Here is a 20,774-nt window from a genome sequence, read left to right as displayed (position 1 = left end):
CCACAAAATGGGTAGTCATGAATCATTTACAATCTGCATCAATGAAGGCATCCTCATATTGATGAAATCAGATACATTTGAGTTATAATTGTTGTGTGTGTATAATTGCAAGTTATTAAGAATAAAAACAGCTTGCCTTTATATAACACTTTAAGGTATAAAATGCAACTACCTCACAATCATCCTATAAGATGCATAGCGCAATTATAATTATTTCTATTTACAGGTTAGAAAATGTTGGTTTTGGAGGGGAAGGTTAGCATTTAAAATTTTTTCTATTAAATAATAATTATAACCTGTCCCTCCCACCACCTGGCAAAATTGAGCAAATTTAAAAATGAAAACTATAACTCACATTACGAGCATGCATGATCCAGCAAAACAAATTCTCACATTGGTCATGTCTGAAAATGTATGTGTTTTTCTGCACTTTAAGTGCATCACCTCTCTGGCAGGAGGCGAGAAGCATTTTTCATCTGCAGGCTTTTGGACTCGTGGCTCATCATTGCAGTGATCAAAATCTTTCAAAGTTATTTTGCTCTGTAATGCTGTCGTTGTATAAATTGCACTCTTTGTCCTCACTTTACTCTGCAACAGTTTATAGAAAATTTCCCAGTTTCCTTTGAAATCATACATTTAATCATCTCTTACAGCATAAAAATATTCCATTGTATTCACATACCACAATTTGTTCAACCATTCTCTAATAAAAGTACACACACATAATTTCTAATATTTGGCTATCATGAAGAAAACTGCTGCATAAATGTTGTTGTTGTTCAGTCATTTTCAGTCATATCTGAGTCTTCATGACCCCATTTGGCAAAGATACTGGAGCGGTTTGCCATTTTATTCTTTAGTTGTTTTACAGATTGCGAACTGAGGCAAACAGAGTTAAATGACTTGCCCTGGATCACAAAGCTAGTAAGAGTCTGAGGCCAGATTTGAACTCAGGGAGATGAGTCTTCCTAACTTCAGGCCCAGCACTCCATCCACTGTGCCACCTAGGTGCAAGTAGAGGAGCCAGGGGCACACCTGTTCCACTTGGAAAAATGATGAGACAGAGGAAGGAGGGAAACCTAGCTTAATACGCAAATATTAACACCAGGAGAAGACCAGAAAGATAGAGCTACCAAAGCACTTGATAAATAGTTTTTTTTCCTTAACAGCAACCTGAGAAGTGCTATTATTATCATCATCTTACAAATGAGGAAAGTGATACAAGTAGATTAAGTGACTTGCCAGGATCACACTATAGTAAGCGTCTGATACTGGACTGGAACTCAGGTTTTCTTGATTGCAAGTCTAATACTCTATCTACCGTACCACCTACCTGCCTTGGAATGCCCCAAAGAAATTGCTTAGATCAACAAGGCAAATCCCCCTCCATCAATGGAGTATCAGCTCTAACTGGAACCAATTTCAGACTACTAAAAATACTAAGAATAATTCAAACGCAAGCTAGGACTCTGTATCTACATGTTTTGACCATGTGTGTAGCCTGTGGAGAGACAAATAGGAGGAGAAAACTAAGTGGTAAGAGTTTAAATATCATGAGAGCGCTGATCCTTCAACCTCTGTAATAGATCCAGAGAACTTTGACTTAGAGGATTCTCCAGTACCAAGGGAATAGAAAAGGCTCATTGAGTAAGAAACTCAACAACATTGACATGTTGTCAATGCATGAGTGGGATGTCGGAATGTGCCCAAAAATCAACTCGCAATATCCAGCTCATTAACTGTCGACCATTCCAGGCATTATCTGGAAAAATTTCTTATAACCATAAGAACCAAAGTGGATAAGTACACCACGCCAAGAGCTCAAGATGTATTGGATTATTTAGTAGGCAGCCACTGATTCTCAATATTGGGTTGTGCAGTGGTTATGACCAGATTACTATGGTAGAAAAGGATAAGGAGACTACTCTCATCTGTCCACCTAAATTTGTCACCAGTTTGATCTTATGCCCCAGGGCATTTCAGGGACATCTACCACTTTTTAAAGACTGATTAAAAAACAGTTCAAGACATGAACTACTGGTGGATATTGGTGTGTCCCAATGACAACACTGTCTTTGGGAAGATTCTGGAAGAACATGAATAGAGTCTAATAAAAACATTGCATTGGCTAAAGAACAATGGCCCAACATTTTCACTTAAGTGCTAATTGCGTAGCTCCTCTCTCATTTGAAATCACAGAGTATCTCAACAAGGCGTGAGCATTGACCCAGAGAAGATAGATATACATACTCCTGACTTGGCCAATTACAAAGATCTTTTGAGACCTAAAGACTTTTCTAAGATTCCACAATCATTATCAAAAATTTCTTAGAAACTGTGCTGCTATTACTAAGCCACTGAATGACCTCACTTAAGCATATATCTTTGAAGAGAAACAGAAGCAAAAGGGAGAATTCAGAGTAGATCTTTGAAGATCAGTGGATTGATAGATGTGAACAAGTTTTCAAAGATTTGGTCAGTTTCTTTATGTATACACCAGTTATGGCCTATACCAGACCAAACAAGCCTTTCATCCTGAATACAAATGCCAGCTTGCCGAGCTCAAGCAGACTTACAGAAACCATCTTCATTTTCCAAGGGAGGTCTGAATGAAAGTGAAACTCAAAAACCTATACACAAACTGAAATTCTTGGTTTTAATGTAGGTTGGAACTGAGAAATTCAGACTTTATGTTGGGGAGGAATTGCAAGTGTGAATTGACAGCAACACACTGAGGTATGTTCTGAGCAGTGCCAAGTGAGCTGCTGTTTGCCAGAGGTGGGTAGAAGTACTTTCCAACCATGAATTTAACATACATTCACTAATGTGGATACAAATATTCTACCCAGAAGGCCAGGTGACATTGAATTTATATAATACCTAAAGAAGAATCGAAAGCTATAGGTAACACCCAAAGACCTGAATCACATGCGATGGGAGTGCAAATGAAAGTTTGTAGTTTCTACCAAATACTATACCAGCAGCATATATGTAGCACCCACTTTCCTTCCCCATCTGTGCACTCACAGGTTGGATCTGTGAGTCAGATGGTGACTAACTATTATTTATTCCCTTCAGGTTTCTAGGGTAAACCTGAGCTGTGACTTCTAATATTCCTTCACCGGTATGTACCTATTATTAACCAATTTGTTAGCTTTTAGGAAAGGGATTTATTTAGAAGGTTATAGAAAGAACAGTTGATACAAAAGACACACTTTCTCCTTGAACACACATGATCTTTGGGGAGAGGGGACTTAAGACTTAAAATACAAAGAGAGTGAGGTATATTATAGGGTACACATGTGGCAAAGGGCTACCTCACAAGTCCTGACACAGGGAGTCCTTTTCCCTTTAGGTGTAGCTCCTTTGCTGGTCTGTGAGGATCAGTGCTTTCTAGGGTCCACAGCTGGTGCTCCATTATGATCCCCAAAACCACTGCCATCCTCAGGTGACTTCCTTTCCATATCTGTCTGTAGACGCTTCCTCTCTCATCAGTCATTACTGCTTGGGTCGCCAATGTTACTATCTCCACTGGGCTCTGATATTGGACCCAAGAGCCAACTGGACCTCTCATGGGGCTTCTGAATCTTCCAAATGCAAAAGTTGATGCAGCAGTCAGGTATAGGATTGCATGTTCATGCTACCACTACTACCACCACTCCCCAATCCAAAGCTCATAGCATTTCTTGCCTCACTTACCACAAGGAAAGAAAAGAATGAGTGATCAGTGGACTATCTCTTTTCTATGCACATTAATTTCCAGCACAGCACCTCCACAATCACCAGCTCTTCTAGTTCTACAGCCATTTAGAAGACTTTTAATTATAATACAGTACCAGGTTCTCAGTTACACATGGTTGGAAACAGGCTTCCAAAGTTCTACATGTTGGGATTGGAGCCAGAGGGCTACGTGTATATCTATATATCTATATCTGTATCTATATCTATATCTATATCTATATCTATATCTATATCTATATCTATATCTGTATCTGTATCTGTATCTGTATCTGTATCTGTATCTATATATCTATATCTGTATCTGTATCTGTATCTATCTATATCTATATCTATATCTGTATCTGTATCTGTATCTGTATCTGTATCTGTATCTGTATCTATATCTATATCTATATCAATATCTGTATCTGTATCTGTATCTGTATCTATATCTATATCTGTGTCTGTATCTGTATCCGTATCTATATCTATATCTGTATCCGTATCCGTATCCGTATCCGTATCCATATCTGTATCTGTATCCGTATCTGTATCTATATCTGTATCCGTATCTATATCTGTATCCGTATCCGTATCTGTATCCGTATCTATCCGTATCCGTATCCGTATCCGTATCCGTATCTGTATCTGTATCCGTATCGTATCTGTATCCGTATCCGTATCTGTATCCGTATCCGTATCTGTATCCGTATCTATATCTATATCTATATCCGTATCTATATCTGTATCCATATCTATATCTATATCCGTATCTATATCCGTATCTATATCCATATCTCTATCTCTATCTCTATCTCTATCTCTATCTCTATCTCTATCTCTATCTCTATCTCTATCTCTATCTCTATCTCTATCTGTATCTAACACCAGGAAGTTGAATTCCAAGCATGTTCTAAGCCCTCACTGGCCAGTCCCCTCCTTACACATGTAAACCTTGATTCGTTGGATCTACCTTCAGTCCTTTGAAGGCATATTCATGTTGAGATAATGACAGAAACTGGAGGTATACAATGGAATACAACCGGACTGTTGTAGAACCCACATACGATACTATAAAACAGGTGATGTTACACAGCTATGGATATGAAAACTTCAAGTAATGACTTTGGACACACGGGTCAAGGCAGGAGCCTGTCTCCAGTAAGAAACATTTTATTGGCCTGAGATAAATACAATGTCTCCAAGAAGTATGAGCCTTGAGCTCAGGTGTGCAAAGAAAAAGTACTGCCAGTTCATGCTACATATTTGGAGAACGTGAAGTGCTAAGAACTTGGAAGTTTGTCTGCATTGACTTTCTATCTTTGGAAGGAAATAGCAGAAATATAAGCCATATATTAGTAGTGGCTGACCACTTCACAAAGTAAGCATAATCACATCTGTCCAGGAATCAAAAATTTTCCACAATTACTAAAGTATCATGGGAGAAATATTTCTCAGAACTTTCGACCAGGATCCATTCCAAACAAGACAGAGACTTTGAAAGCACACTGCTCAAAGGGTGTTTATTTTGGCTAGCATCATGAAGCCTCTTTACTCTTTACGTGAAACACTTTACTACACCATCTGAACACTTCAGTTACACAATGTTGAACACGTTGTCTTCTCTGAGGCCAGAAGGAAATCTCAGTGGAACCAGCGTGTAGCTCTTTTAGTACAAATGTACAATTCCACAAGAAAAGATGCCATTGGCTTTGCACCCTACCTACTGATTTTTGAGTGTGAACCGTGACTTGTATTTTGGAGTCTCTGTGGATGGAGAAGCATCAGACACTCAGAACCAATAGCCTGAGGGAAAAAGCAAAGGAAGCTTACCATCTGGCTACAACTACAACTGATCCCAGAAGAAAACAAAAATAAATAAACGATAATATGTTCGAGTTCATCATCAAGACCTTCAATGATATGACAGAATTTTGCTAAGAAACCTTGGTCTTCATGGGACACACAGGTTACTAGAATGGAAAATTCATCCAGTCCAAGTCACTGGGGGATTATGAAACCTGTTTGTTAACAAAATATCTCCAGAAACTGGCAGGACCCTGAAAAGAAAATCCACTACAACCATTTATTTCCATCCAATTACATTCCCTGAGGAGTAACTAGAAATTGATACTCGCCTCAGAGACTCTAAGCAAAAGAGACCATCTGCCGGTCATGAAAAGACTACCCAACTCAGACAATGGCTCAGAAATGTACATCTCAAGAGGATTATACCACCAACACCAACACCACCCCAACAAATGCGTTTGTTCAAATAATGGAAGAAGATTGAATTTGGGCAATACCTTTTCTACTTGGTACTTCAGATTGTTAGGATAAAGTCACACCCAACAGAGCACAGCTACACTGTGGTTGTGGACATACGTGCTCCAGGCTTCTCAACTTCCTGGTCTCTTGGTGTGAGGGGTCCATAGGTGACTTCCCTTTAGCTTATGGCAAGCATTTTCTAAAACTCCTGATCTTAATCTCTGAGGCCTAGACTGCTCTCAGTCATTATCCATGTAAGGGCTATTCACCTTGCTACCAAACAACTCTGGAGTTTAGGATTCCCCAGCCATTCAACTCCAAACCTCTTCCTTGTCCTATATAGATAAGTGGATGGGGAAAAACTACAGCAACTAAGCTAAACCCAATGGGCAAGATATCTTTCTACCTCTCTGGCTAGAATTTCATATGCAGATACTAATGCAACACCTGAAAAGCTTTCACCAGTGTAAGCTCATTCTTTCACTAGTATTTACTCTTTTTCTCTGAGAAACATCTTAGAATAAACTGACTTAGAAAAAAGATTCTAAACAAAGTTGAATTGCCTTATGTTGAGTTAAACAAAGGAAGGTGATTGCATTTTCGTAAGTTAAGAATAGCCTAAAGCTCATTTATTTTTTCTTTAGTTTTTCTTTGCTGATTTCCTGAGAAGTTGTATATTTTTAGCTTAGAATAGATTATTTTAGCCAAGTGCTCCAGTGCATAGAATACTTGGGTTGTAGAGATGTTGTCAGATCAATAACCCAGGGCAAAAGGCACCATCTTTCTTCCTCTTGTGCTTTTCCATCCACCTTGGTTTTCTCTGTTAAATTTTTGATGGCTGGCAGAACATCCTGAAAGGGATGTAGTAGAAGGTGAAAAAAGATCATGAGAGGCTGCTAGAGTGCTAGACCTAGAGTTAGAAAAATCAGAGTTCAAATCCTGCCTCAGATACTGACTAGCTGGGTGATCCTGGGCAAGTCACTTAACTTAATGTCTGCCTCTCAGTATCCCCATTTACAGAATGAGAATAATAATAATAATAATAATAATAATAATAAGCCTTCCTTCCAGGGTTATGGTGAAGAAAAATGAGATAATATTTGTAAAGTGCTAAATTTTAGAGCCCAAGGTCAAACAGGGATTAAATGGCAAAGCCAGAATGTGAATCCAGTTCTTCTGACTTCAACTCCAATGTTCCTTCCAAAACACCCAAACTAAATTATAACACCTTGTTTTCCTTCTCATGGTCATAAGATTTCCACATAATCTGGTTCTCTCCTAAGGAAAGATTCTATCGATACCAACTTATTTCCTAGGTTACTGTACTTCAGAATCAATTCCCTTATGGGGGAATTCAATAGCTTTTTTTGGTTAGATACTTATTTATCTAGGAGTCCACTGAGCTGGCCAAAGAGAATGGGCTTTGTCACACATAAAAGGTCCTGGGAAAAATATAATTGTTGCCTTTTTGTGAGTGTGTGTGTATGTGTGTGTGTGTGTGTGTGTGTGTGTGTGTGTGTGTGTGAGACAGAGAGAGACAGAGAGGAGGAAGCAGAGGGAGCAAGGGTGAGAGAGAAGGTGAAAGAGAGCAGGGAGAGAGACAGAGAGAGAATATATATATATATATATATATATATATATATATATATATGTAAAGTCAATGGACATTGACTTACCACATGAAGAAACTATTTTAATAATAGTAACAGATAACATTTATATAGCACTTTAAGGTTTACAAAGCACTTACTAAATATTATCTCATTTTATTCTCACAGCAACCCTGGGAGGCAGTTGCTATTAATACCACTCTTTGCAGGTGAGAAAACTGAAGCAGACAGAGAGAAGTTAAGTGACATGCTTAGGGTCACACAGCTACTTAGTGTCTAATGTCACATTTGAATGCAGGTTTTCCTATTTCCAAGCCTAGTTCTCTATCCACCACATCATCTAGTTTTAGACTGTGAGTCTTAGGCAAGATGAGATCTACTTTAGATTCCTCTATAGTCAGACCATTCCCTGAAAACTAGCTGGCTCTTTTGATAAGCTGAACTCTCTCTCTTAGACCATGTTGTCAATGACTCTTAAGTCATACCTGGATTTAAATTTCCACTCTTGGAGATATTGTCTGGGTGACCATAAGAAAGTTACTTAGCCTCTGAGTGTCCTCAAGAAGCTCTGATACTGTAAATTGCAGAGCAGGTGTTAATCTGTGTTGGTACAGGGAGTTTGCTGTCTAGGACTTTGTTTGCCAATGATATCACAAGCCTAATCCAACAAAGAAAACAAACTGTATAGTTATTGCTGTTTCAGCCAAATAAATTTAGCTTTAGGATCACCTTAAAGAATTAAATTGTATCTCCAAAAGCAATTATTTGCTCCTAGAGGAAAATAATGCTTTTTATCTCTGTGCCTCAGTTTTCCCATCCTTAAAATGGGAGAGATTGTAGATATAGAGCTAGAAGGGACCTTAGAGGCCATTTAACGAATGAGAAAAGGGAAGCCCAGCAGGCTAAGCAACTTGTTCAAAGTCACATAAGTAGTAAGCATCTGAGCCCCAGCAACAGTTTCTTGGTATAAAACTGCATATCCTCTCTCATGTGGTTGCCACAGCAGTCAGGTGGTTGTACCTACTTTCAAACAGCTATCTTGTTTTCCCGAGTACCATGAGAGGTATAGATAACTTAGTCACTCTCTTTGTTGCAATTCTTGGAGTATGCTGGGAATTTCAGCATTAGAATTAAAAAGCTGGGTGAGGCTTCTACAGCCAAAGAGGAAAGCCTTGTTCCAAAAGGCACTTGGACCACTCAGGGGCACTAATAGAGTTTGCAGCATGCATACAGTTTATTAACCTGGTTCACCATTGGACACACTGCAATAGATAGAAGATCCATTCAACAAAACAAATGAAACAGTAATTCCAGACAAGGTAATAGAAAGTAAAACAAAAACAAGCAAAAACTAGATAAGGTGTTTGTCTGGTACAATTGAATCAACAAAACTAAGAAAAATGTCAGGTCCTTTTAATATGATTTGTAGTAAACAAAGCTCGCCTCCTGTTTTCTCCTCTTCCTTTTCTTTCCTTCCTTCCTTCCTTCCTTCCTTCCTTCCTTCCTTCCTTCCTTCCTTCCTTCCTTCCTTCCTTCCCTTCCTTCCTTCCTTCCTTCCTTCCCTCCTTCCTTCCTTCCCTCCTTCCTTCCTTCTTTCCTTCCTTCCTTCCTTCCTTCCTTCCTTCCTTCCTTCCTTCCTTCCTTCCTTCCTTCCCTCCTTCCTCCCTTCCTTCCTTCCTCCTTCCCTCCTTCCTTCCTTCCTTCCTTCCTTCCTTTCTTCCTTCCTTCCTCCCCTCCTTTGCCTCCCCTTCCTTTCCCTATTATTTTCGCCTCTTTCCTTTGCTTTTCTATCCTCTTCTTTTTTTTTTTCAACATTGTATCTCTCAATGTTGCCCAGGCTGGAAATACAAAGGTTATTCACAGGCCTGATCCCACCACTGATCAGCTCACTTAACCTGATCTGTTTCTAACCTGGGTCAATTCACTCCTCCTTAGGCAACCCTAGTATCCATCTGCTCTTGGGGACTCACTATGTTAAGGCCAAACCCAGTCAGTTTACTTCGGAGTAGCTCAGAATTCCCAAGCTTGATCACCCCTCCAGCCTTAGCCTCCCCGAGAGCTAGGATTATAAATGTCCAGTGATAAAGCTCTCCTTTTGTACAGGTTTAGGATTCTAGTAATATGTCCCCTTATTCGCTGACAGTCATGAGCTCCCACGCCCTATCAGGAAGATGGTCAGTCAATGAATAGGGTCCTCCAAATAGGATCCAGTCCATATCACTGAAACACAGCAGCTGGATTAGCTGTTTTAAAGATTGTTGTCTTCAGTATTTGGCAATCTCATTTCCAATGTATCTGTACACTGTGATCAGTCCCCGGCCTAGAGCTATGGCTTAACAGCTTTCTTGGTTGGGACAGTAGAAGCCAAGCAAAGTTACATGTTCAAGTCCCAAGCAGAGCTGTTAGCTTTGCTCCTTTTGACCTATGACCACAGACTGTATGCCTTTGACCATAGTCAGGTGTCTCGTGAGAAGCTAGGTGACACAGTGGATAGAGTGCTTGACTTGCAGTCAGAAAGATCCATCTTCCTGAGTTCAAATTTGGCCTCAGACACTTACTAGCTTTGTGACCCTGGGCAAGTCAGTTAACCCCGTTTGCCTCAGTTTCCTCATCTGTAAAATGAGCTGGAGAAGGAAATGGCAAACCACCAGTATCTTTGCCAAGGGGTCACGAAGAGTCAGATATTACTGAAGAACAGCTCAACAACAACGAAAGATGTCTCGTAATTGTAAGCCTTTGATCACAATGAATGAGAATATGGATAGACTTGAAAAAAATAAAAAATCCTTCCCCATTAATGAAAACCATACCAGTATGTATGTGTTGCTGATTGTAGAGCCAATAGTGTCATTCTTATAGATAAATAACTTATTAACCTGATATTTTATAAAGAACTTGGAAGTAGGAATTAAATGACATAGGTCTTAGCGCTTTCACTTACTATCTATGTGACCTTGGGTAAATTCAGGCATATGCTGTTAAAACTTTAATAACCAGCTTTCTGAAAACGCAGGACACACTTGTAAGTTTAATATGCGTTATTAACATTTTCTTCATCACTTTCTTAAGTCTAGACAACAAAGAAAGTAATCATCGAGCTCTGATTTGTAATGTTTGCTGATTTCTAAGGTGTAAATACTTACCTGGAAAAATTTAATAATTGGGTTCTGGGATCGGAACTGGTTCCAACACACCCTTGGAAATTATTTCATTTTTCTGAGTCTCAGTTCCCTTATCTGTAAAACAAAAATTAAAAATACTTGTTATACTTACTTTCTAATTTTTCCTGCAATGAATAATTAAGATAATAAATGTAAAAGTGCTTTCTGAACTTTTAATTACCATAGAAACATTTTTTGTCATTGTTGTTCAGTTGTTTCAGTCATGTCTGACTCTCAGTGATATTGTTTGAGGTTTTCTTGGCAAAGATACTGAAGTAGTTTGCCATTTCCTTCTTTGGTTCATTTTGCAGTTGAAGAAACTGAGGTGAACGGGTTTATGTAACTTGCCCAGAGTCACATAGCCAGTTAACTTGTCTGAGGACAGATTTGAATTCTGGTCATCCTGACTCCAGGCTTGGTACTCTATCCACAGCACTACCTAGCTGCCCTATAGAAACATAGCGTGTTATAATTGTGATTATTTGGGGCCTCAGGTTTCACTACTTTGCTACCTTCCAAACTTTTTTCTCCTCTACTGTCTAGAATATTGCGCTGTATAGAATAGGTATTTAATTAATTAATAGCATTGTTAAGCATTTACTATATATCAGACACTTTGCTAGGCTCTGAGGACATAAGAACAAGAAATGAAATAGACTCTGACCTCAAAGAACTTACATTCCATTAAATAAAGGTTTAAGTAAAAATCCAGGGGTATATGGCTCAAAATATCTAACTATTAAATTTTAAGTGTGAGCATTTATACCTCAGAAATTGGTAAATGCTATAAATCAAGGCTTGCTTTAATGTTTTTTTGATTTTCTAGACTTAAAATGATGGAGAAATGTTAATAATGCAAATTATACTCAAATGTATCATGAGCATATTTTTTGAAAGCTGATTGTTAAACATTTACCAGCAAGCCCTTCCAGTCAGTCAATAAACATTTATTAAGTGCCTATTATGTGCCAGTTATTCTTCTAAGTGCTGTGGATACAAAAATCAGCAAAATATGGTTTTTGCTCTCACAATCCAATGGGGGAGGCAACAAACGAAAAGGTGCATACAAACAAGCTACATACAGGATGAAAAGAAGATATTTAGCAGAGTAAAGTTCCTAGAATTAAGAGGGGATGGGAAAGATTTCCTGTAGAGAATGGGATTTTAGTTGGAACTTGAAGTCAATAAGGAGGCAGAGATGAAGATGGAGAGCATTTCAGGTATGAAGGACAGCCAGAGAAGATGCTCAGAGCCTAGAGATGGAGTGCCTTGTCTGTGAAAAAGCAGGAAGGCTGGTGTCATTAGGGCACAAAGAATATGGAGGAAAGTCAGCTGTATGAAGACTGGAAAGAGGAGGTCAGGAGAGGACTTAAGGACTTAGAATGTGAAATAGGATTTTGTATTTGATCCTGGAGGTGATAGTATGGGATTGATATGGTAGGACTTGTGCTTTAGGAAAATCACCTTAGCAGTAGAGTGGAGGATGGACTGGAATGGAGAATCTTGAGGCGGGCAGACCCATCAGAGGGTTATTGCAATAGTCTGAATGTGAGGGTCTGCACCAATACAATGAACCAGATGCACACTGCATCCCTCTATGGCAGTATCAGACAAAAGGGGGCATAATCTAGAGATGTTAGAAAGGCAAAATCAACAGGTCTTGGTAACAGATTGGATCTGGGGTGAGAGATAGTGAGGGGTAGAGGGGCAAGCATGAGGGACTGGGTTGATACTAGTGCCCTCAATGGTAATAGAGAAATTTGGAGAAGTGGAAAGTTGAGGAGGAAAGAAAATGAGTTCAGTTCTAGACACGTTTAGTTTAAGACATCTACTGGACATCTAGTCTGAGATGTCAGAAATGTAGTTGAAGATATAAGGCTGGAGGTCAGCAGAGTGTTTAAGTGCAAGTTAGGTAGATTTGAGATTCATCAGCATAGAGATGATAATTAAATCTATGGGAATTGATGAGGTCACCAAGTGAAGCAGTGTAGAGGAAGAAAAGGGGCCTAGGAAAGAGCCCCATGGGATACCTATTGTTAGTGGGCATGACCTGTAATGTAAGAGGATTCAGCAGAGGAGACATCTCATAGGTAGGAGGAGAATCAGGGGAAGCAGTGTCCTGAAAAACTAGAAAGAAGAGAGTATCAAGAAGAGAGTAATCAATGTCAAAGGCAGAAGAAAAGTCAAGAAGAATGAGGATGATTAAAGTCCATTGGTCTGACAACGAAGAGGTCATTGGTAACATTGGAGAGAGTAGTTTTGGGATAATGATGAAACTGGAAACTGTATTAGTGGGGCTTAATAAGAAAGTAAGAGGAGAGAAAGTAGAAGCAACTATTGTAGATGGCTTTCCCAAGGATTTTAGCAATGAAAGACAGAAAAGATATAGGATGATAGTGAGGATATGATAATAATAATAATAATAATAATAATAATAATAATAATAATAACTTTTATGTGATACTATGTGCCAGGCATTGCACTTTGACTCCAGGCATGGCACTGTAACTACTGTGACACCTAGCTTCCAGGGTGACTTTTTTGAGGACGGAGGAGACAAGGGCATGCTTGTAGGCAAAAGGAAAGGACCCAGTAGGCAAAGAGACATTGAAGATAATTGAGAGAGTGAGGATCACAAGTGAGGATCACAGAGGATCACAGGGAGCAAACTGTTGGAGGAGATGGGATGGAATGGGATCACTTGTGCAGATAGAGGGGTCAGCCTTGGTAATGAGTAAGGCCAATTCTTCATCCAGGACAGGAGTGAAGAAGGAGATAGTAGCAGAAAGTATCAAGAGATAGGAGATGTGAAAGAGGGGAGAAGAGGGAGCTCACAGCAAATGGCTTCTATTTTTTCTGTAAAATATAAGACAAAGATCTCTGTTGAGAGAGTGGGGGAGAAGGAGTCATGAGAAGTTTAAGGAGGGATGAAAAGGTTTAGAAGAGCCACTATGGAGAATGGGTTTATGAACTGATAAGGGAGGTATGGTTGGATTGCCTAGCACCCAAGAAGGGCCCAGTTGAGGTTGTATAACATGAATTTGCAATGGACTCAGTCATCACAGTTTCATGATTTTTCTCCACCTTCATTCAGCACCACGTGCATGGGAACAAAGGTGATGGATGGTGGGAATGATCTAAGCTTGAGCTTTGTCAGGGCATGGTTGCCAATATGATAGTGGGGCCAGAGATTCTAAAGAGGAGCATGGTGGAGAGTCTAACTGGTTCGTCAAAAGATTAAGATGGGGAAAAGAGAGAATTAGTGATGGCCTGGGAGAGAACTGAGGTGTCAAGGGATTGGAAGTCATGGTATGGATGAAGAGTAGGGTTTGGTAAGGGAAGGCAGAGGGAGAGGTGGGAAACCAAAAGATTATGAGCAGATAAAGAGATTTTGGGCTTCTTGAACATGGAGATGGTGTGTTTAAGGGTGATGACAAGATCTCTCTTTGTGTGTGGCTCAGGTGGGGTGGAGGAGAATGTTATCTATCATTGCCTATATCCCCATCCCTTTTTCAATCTGATATTTTATCTGTAGGGTGTTTTTTTATTTTTGTTGTTGAGTCGTTTCATTTGTCTGACTCTTCTTGACCCTATTTGGGATTTTCTTGGCAAAGGTACTGGAGTGGCTTGAGGTTGTGCCGGGTCCTAAAAAATCATCCAGTTGTCCAAAGCTTCTAGATCACTCTGAAGGATATCATCATCTGAAAAATGAGGGGCATTGAACTGAATGATTTCTAAGGTCTCCTTCAATTCTAAATCATGAGTCCATGTTTTAGGGAGGCAAATCACTCCTGCATTGCCCTTGCTCTAGGAAGATACATTTGACAAACACTAAAGAGCCATTTAATCAGTATGAGATGTAGTAGCATCTGTTAGGATAGATCAGAAGCTCTTTCATGAAGGATCTGAACAAGACCTGGGCCAGTAGGCAGCCCACTAGTAGGGGCAAGGTAAGAGCTATGTCAATGGGTACAGTGGCAAGAGCTGTGTCAATGGGCACAGCAGTGAGGACAGAAAACCTTGCTCCAAATGGCCTCTGTTCACAGACTCAGCCAGCTCCTTTCCAGTTGGCAGGGCTGCTTAATGAACTGTGCTTCTGATGGGCCAAGTTATTAGCACTTCATTTTAATTATGCCTCCTGGCATTTTCCCCATTGCTTTTCTTCTACTTTACCTGACAGTACTATTAGTGTCGTCCAAATACCAAATGCTAATGAGGAAATTAAACTACTGTAGATGGGAATGAATATCAGGACTTTGATAGTAAACATGTGATATAGGACTCTTTCTTCCTTATGTCCCCTGGGAACATGGTCAGCCTTGTCTCTCCATAGGTACCATGAAATGGTAGGACCCAAATCAGAGATCCCATGAAGTACCCTGTGGTTTAAAGCCAGATGACCATTATTCATCATCTGATCTCATTTCTACCTTCACTGTGGTAATGTATATGTCAGAAAAGGTGGAGATCATAACATTGAATAGGTCTATTTAAGCTCTGATTTGTCAGATCAAACATTATTTCATATTTTCCTCTCTTTCCTTACCTTGCATTCACAGCTACCAAGAGCATAGTAATATTCGTACAAGATGTTGTACATTTTATAGTGATTGAAGAGAGACAATTACAACGGTATGCCAAATATGCCATAAATTTACTTCAATCTATTATCATAGCCTGAGAAGGAAGCTTTTCTTTCAACCTTTTAACCAACATGGTTGGTGGGTATCATCCTTTCTGTTTTCGTAATATAAGATTTGAAGCAGAGAAATGAGATTATACAGTTCTAGGTATATATCATAAGCTCTCTCTTATAAAGATAGTGAGAATGCATAGAGTACCGCCTATATTTAGGTTGGTTTCTTCAGAATAGATGTACTGATATTACTTGTCCCACTGACGTCCTTTTAGGTCTTGGCTCTACTTGCATCATTCTGGGCCTACAGTCAGAAAGATCCGAGTTCAAATTTGGCCTCAGACACTTACTGGCTGTGTGACCCTATGAAAGTCACTTAACCCCATTTGCTTCAGTTCTTCATCTGTAAAAATGGGGACACACTGGAGAAGGAAATGGCAAATCACTCCAATATCTTTGCCAAGAAAACCCCAGGGACAAGACCATATGGTCTCAAAGAGCCTGTAACAACAGAGGGCCAGCAGGAAGTATAGGATCATCACCTAGGATCATCACCAGCAGAAAAACATTCAGGGTCAATGTTGGGATGAAATGAGCTACTCATAAGTCATTCAACAGTTAACAAAAGGTGGTTAACTTAACCCTAACACAGCAATGATATTCAAACAAAGGTATATGGTACCACTAGCTTTTATTGACTTGGCCTGTCTCGATCAGAATCTGGTCAAAAGGATACAGTGTGATGATTTGTGTGATCATCAGACCTCCACAAAGTCTGAGAGCTACCTCATCTGAGTCGGACCTTTTGTAACAGCTTCATCAACACAGCCAGAGGCCACCAGGAAGCCACATCAAGGGAGGCTCAGCTTAAGTATGTCCCAACCCCAAGTCAGTCAAATCCTGACTTTGTCCGTTTTTTCTATGCTTTTCCTAGGAAGAGAGAACCCTGATAGATACTGATCCTAGTATGTGGACATATATATGTGTGTGTGTGTGTGTGTGTGTGTGTGTATCATACACACATACTAGGATCAGTATCTATATATACTCCCTTCATATATATATACACATACATATATTTGTATATATATATACACACACATATATATGTATTGTATACAATGTGTCCCAAAAGTCTTAGTGCAGTTTAAGCTTTAATAATTTCAGAAGTGTAAATGCTATAAACTTATAAAAAAATTGGAAAGATTATCTAAATTTAAAAATATTGATAGACATATGGACAATCCACACAACAATTATCTTGTGTTCTACATTGCTCTAGATGATTTTCAAACTTTGTTAAAAGGTATTTTTGTAAAAAAAAGTATTCTTGTAAAAATAAAAACCTTTGTGATAACTTTGTAAAAATGTTTATTAGCTGCTGCTCAGTGATTAAAAGTGTGTTTTTAATTCTAGCTTTAAGACCATGTAAACAATTAGGTTATGATGCATATGAAACAGTATCCATGTGACTCCACACAGAAAAGTCTAACAGAGATAGAGGAGGTTCCTCAGGTGGCTGAACAAGATCAGTTTCTGTAACGATCTACTGGTCTGAAAGCGTTATTCAAAAACTGTCACACGTGCAGTGCGAAATGACAGGGTGCTCTGTCTCATGAAAATTGCAATTAAGAATTTACGGTTGAAAATTTGCAAAAATAAACAAGTGTGAAAAAATTTAAATAACTAAACTTTCAAGTGATGTTTTGTAAGTTTTTAGCACTTTTACTTTCAAACTTATTAAAACTGCACAAGACTTTTGGGAAACCCTATATAAAGAATAAAGTATATGTCCTTGTCGGACTTTGGTTAATATCCCAGTAGAATTTGAGATCCTTCAGGACAAGAAGGACTGTTTTTAATTTTTTTATTTGTATTCCCACTGAGCAGCACAGTATTGTACACATGGTGCTATGTTTATGTGTGTGTGTGTGTGTGTGTGTGTGTGTATGTATGCATATGTTGTTCTGTTGTTTTTCAGTTGTGTTTGACTCTTTGTGACCCCTTTTGGGGTTTTCTTGGCAAAGATACAGGAGAGGTTTGCTATTTCCTTTTCCAACTCATTTTTACAGATGAGGAAACTGAGGCAAACAGGTTAAGTAATTTGCCCAGTGTCACACAGCTAGTAAGTGTCTGAAGCTGGATTTGAACTCAGGTGTTGCTGACTCCAGGATTCTATCCACTGCACCATCTAGCTGCCCCTGTATGTGTATATGTATATAATTTAGGTATGTTATATGTATATACATATAGATGTAAATATGTAAGAATATATATATATATATATATATATATTCTGTGTATACACACATGCATACATGCATACATACAGTTAGTAGGCATATGTCCATACAGCTAGAAGGAATCTATAGAGAACCCTGTTAGTTATTTACAGAGAGAAATGATAGGAATGTATGCAGAAGATTGCTAATGATTGTAGCACAGTATATTGTATATTCTGCAAGAAAATTATGCCTTCTAGTAATATAGACAGCTTTGGTTCTTCAGTAACCCCATTCTCTGGGCTTTCATTTCTGTTTTCTTACAACAGATTACAATTACTCATGTAACAGAAATACAAATTGAACAATATGATTTACCATCCTCTAATTTCTGAGACCAATATACCCTTGACTAGCATTAGCATACACATTAAAAAAAAAAGTAAAGTTCAGGTAAGAAACATATTTAAGACCCCCAAAGAGAAATCAGTGTCTCAGATCCCCAAAGAGTCAATCCAAGGCATGCTTCATCGCTTCTTAGGGCTCCCCGCTATTGACCACATTTGATATTTTTCTACAAGTCCACCCCTGCAGTCAGAGACCTCCTGGGAAGCTTGGCCTCAGAACCTTCCCAGCTGCCCTGTTTTTCTGTCAGTCTTGTCTCCTCGTCAGCAATGTGTTTTCTGCAGTCTGACAGCATATTTCCTCCTAGTAGTGTACATACTGATTGGGGTCTGGATGAGATGCCTGACATACTGATTTGCAGTCCAACAAATCAACAAACATTTCAAAAAGATAAAGCTTTCCTCTCAATTCTCGATATACTAGGTCCTCACCTTAAATTCAGGTCAAAGAGTAAGGAGGTTCATTCCCATTGGTCTCTAAAATTGAAATATAACCAAAAAAGGGAGGGTTGGAAAATGGAACTAAGAAATAAAACTTCTATGTAACTTGAAGTGACTAATCCAACTAGTTTTATTGCACAGGTAGGCAACCTTCTTACCATCACAGGAGCCAAGATTAATTTCTTAAGCTGTTATATTTATCTTTTTTGATAATGACATTAGTCTAGAGATTCTGAAGATGATTATTTTCCTCTGATTTATTGAAATTGACAGGCCATTTTGTTTTATACATTGTGTTGTTTATAAGGTAACATTAACAAAATGTATTATGATAGTGTGAGGCTATGTAGCATAGTGGGTAGAGCATTGCCCTTGGAGTCAAGAAGACTTGGGTTATTTGCAATGTGGCCACACTAAACTATGTCCATTCTGTGGCTGGGCCACTTGTTCAAAATAGTCACAAATGAAACCAACTTTTTTTTTGTCCTTAGAACATTGTTAGGGGGCACAGAGACCATTCATATAGGACAGAGACATGTTTGGACTTCTTTTTGCCATTAGGCATTATTATCTCCTATTCAGCCAAGTGAAACGGTCTGCTCATCTTGCTTCTTCATCCCTTCTGTAAGCTAACAGTCCTTAGGTTTACCTTTTGTTTCCCTTAAGGAAGACATATTTTAAGAACCTTTTTCATACTTTCAATTTTAGAGGGCCCATAAAAAGTATATTGGATATATTTCACTTTGTTTTTAGCTATAACTCCATCTTATCGTATTGGCAAAAGCTTGACATCCCTGGGCTTCCATCTTTAAAGATTACTGGAGTCGGTGGCTAGGACTTTTAGTCAGACACTATTAGATAAGCCAGTTAATGCTGAATGCAGCAAACCTTTTTATTTGGCACAGTTAAGGGAATATCACATAGTTTAACCAATAGCATTCAAAGGAGCACAAAGGGGTAAGTAGAGGGAGCAAAGGAAGGGTACTAGGGTAGTGTGCCAACCTTCTCTCTTCCCCTCACTCCAAGTCTGAAACTGGTACTCCCAATGTAGGATGAAGAACAGTAAAGAAGCACAACTGTGAATGTCACCAGAGAGCTCAGTCATGGTGTTCTTCAGGCCATGGAAAATGGAGGAAAGAAGCACACTATAGTTTTGTAAGAGGCTTCTGCTTTCAGGTGCATCTTTATACCAAACTCTCATCAATTCAATGGCAAGACTCTGAGATCCGTCTTCACTCCATAGATCAGAGCTGCTCTGGGGATCAAGGCAACTCTGGAATCTAAAAAAAGGGACCAGGCATTTTATAGGGTGGGGTGGGGTATTCCTCAGTGACATCTGATTGGTCTTTCCTTCCCTGATAACAAAGACAGGGTGGTGCCACTGAACCAGGAAGCTGGAAATTTCTGGGATGGGAAGTTGCCGCATAGAAAATTTGAGATTAGGGGGATTGGAATCCAGAAAATGAAGTAGGAAGAAGGGTACTGGGTAGAAAGAAAAGCACGGCTAAAGCAATGACAGCCTGTCACATGGAAAAAGAGCAATGCCTCTAAAAGACAGAGGTCTACAACAAAGACAGAACTGCAGAATGACTAAGTAAGGAGAATCCAAAGCATATTTTCATAAGGACCTATAAAATGGTAACACTAAAAAGTGAATTCAGTTTGTATATGACCTGAGAAAAGAAGGTATCATTTAGAAAATAGAAGGCCTTAGCTATGCGGTTTAGAAGTTAAAAGACTTGGCGTGTAAAAAGCAAATCATACCACAGGGTCCTTTTGGTTCCCAGAGCTTTGTCAGGACCCCTTCAAAAACTCCAAAAGTTGTCAATGTACAAGGATACAGATCATTGCAAAGTATGATCACACAGGGCAGAACACAAAGTAAGTGAGGTGTTGTTTTGCAATTTATAAAGCTCTGATAGATTCCCTATTTTTTTCTTAACACTATTTAAGGAGGAAATAATTGAAATACAGTTTTGACATTTTGTCAGGCACAGGAAGAAAAGACAGTTTAGAAGCAGCCAGGGGGGAAATGAGACAAATTAAAGACCTGGACATTCCCTCTTCTCCTTTGCCATTCAAGGTGCTTCTTCTATTATTTATGACTTGAAAGGTTAATAGGCGTCTGTGGTTAATGAATAAGACAGTCTATATGAGGACATTTCATGGTAGGGTCAACATCTCCCTATAAAACTTAATGACAGCAAAATCAGACTATACTGATTTTGTAGAGAAGGAAATAAACCCACCACCACTTAAATAGAATAGGTGTAACAGCTCCTAAGAGAAACCCCATCCTCCAAAGCGGGCTT

The 20,774-nt window shown here is 39.0% G+C and overlaps 1 long non-coding RNA gene across 2 annotated transcripts in view; it reads right to left on the bottom strand.

Moving 5' to 3' along the window:
* LOC110220663 (uncharacterized) overlaps nucleotides 1-20,774 on the bottom strand; it is an 89,959-nt gene that overhangs the window by 52,027 nt on the left and 17,158 nt on the right. The window contains exons 3-4 of one of the 2 annotated variants that reach the window (XR_002327931.1): nucleotides 10,742-10,834; nucleotides 6,648-6,839 (exon numbers count right to left, since the gene is read on the bottom strand). This is a non-coding gene — a long non-coding RNA (uncharacterized LOC110220663). Of the gene's footprint in view, nucleotides 1-6,647; nucleotides 6,840-10,741; nucleotides 10,835-20,774 lie in introns of those variants that run through there. The other variant, XR_013485120.1, reaches the window with a different exon arrangement.

Source organism: Phascolarctos cinereus, unplaced genomic scaffold (genome assembly GCF_003287225.1).
Source record: "Phascolarctos cinereus isolate Bilbo 61053 unplaced genomic scaffold, phaCin_HiC Scaffold_3;HRSCAF=262, whole genome shotgun sequence".
Lineage (NCBI taxonomy): Eukaryota > Metazoa > Chordata > Mammalia > Diprotodontia > Phascolarctidae > Phascolarctos > Phascolarctos cinereus.
This window is presented reverse-complemented; position numbering and strand designations above follow the sequence as displayed.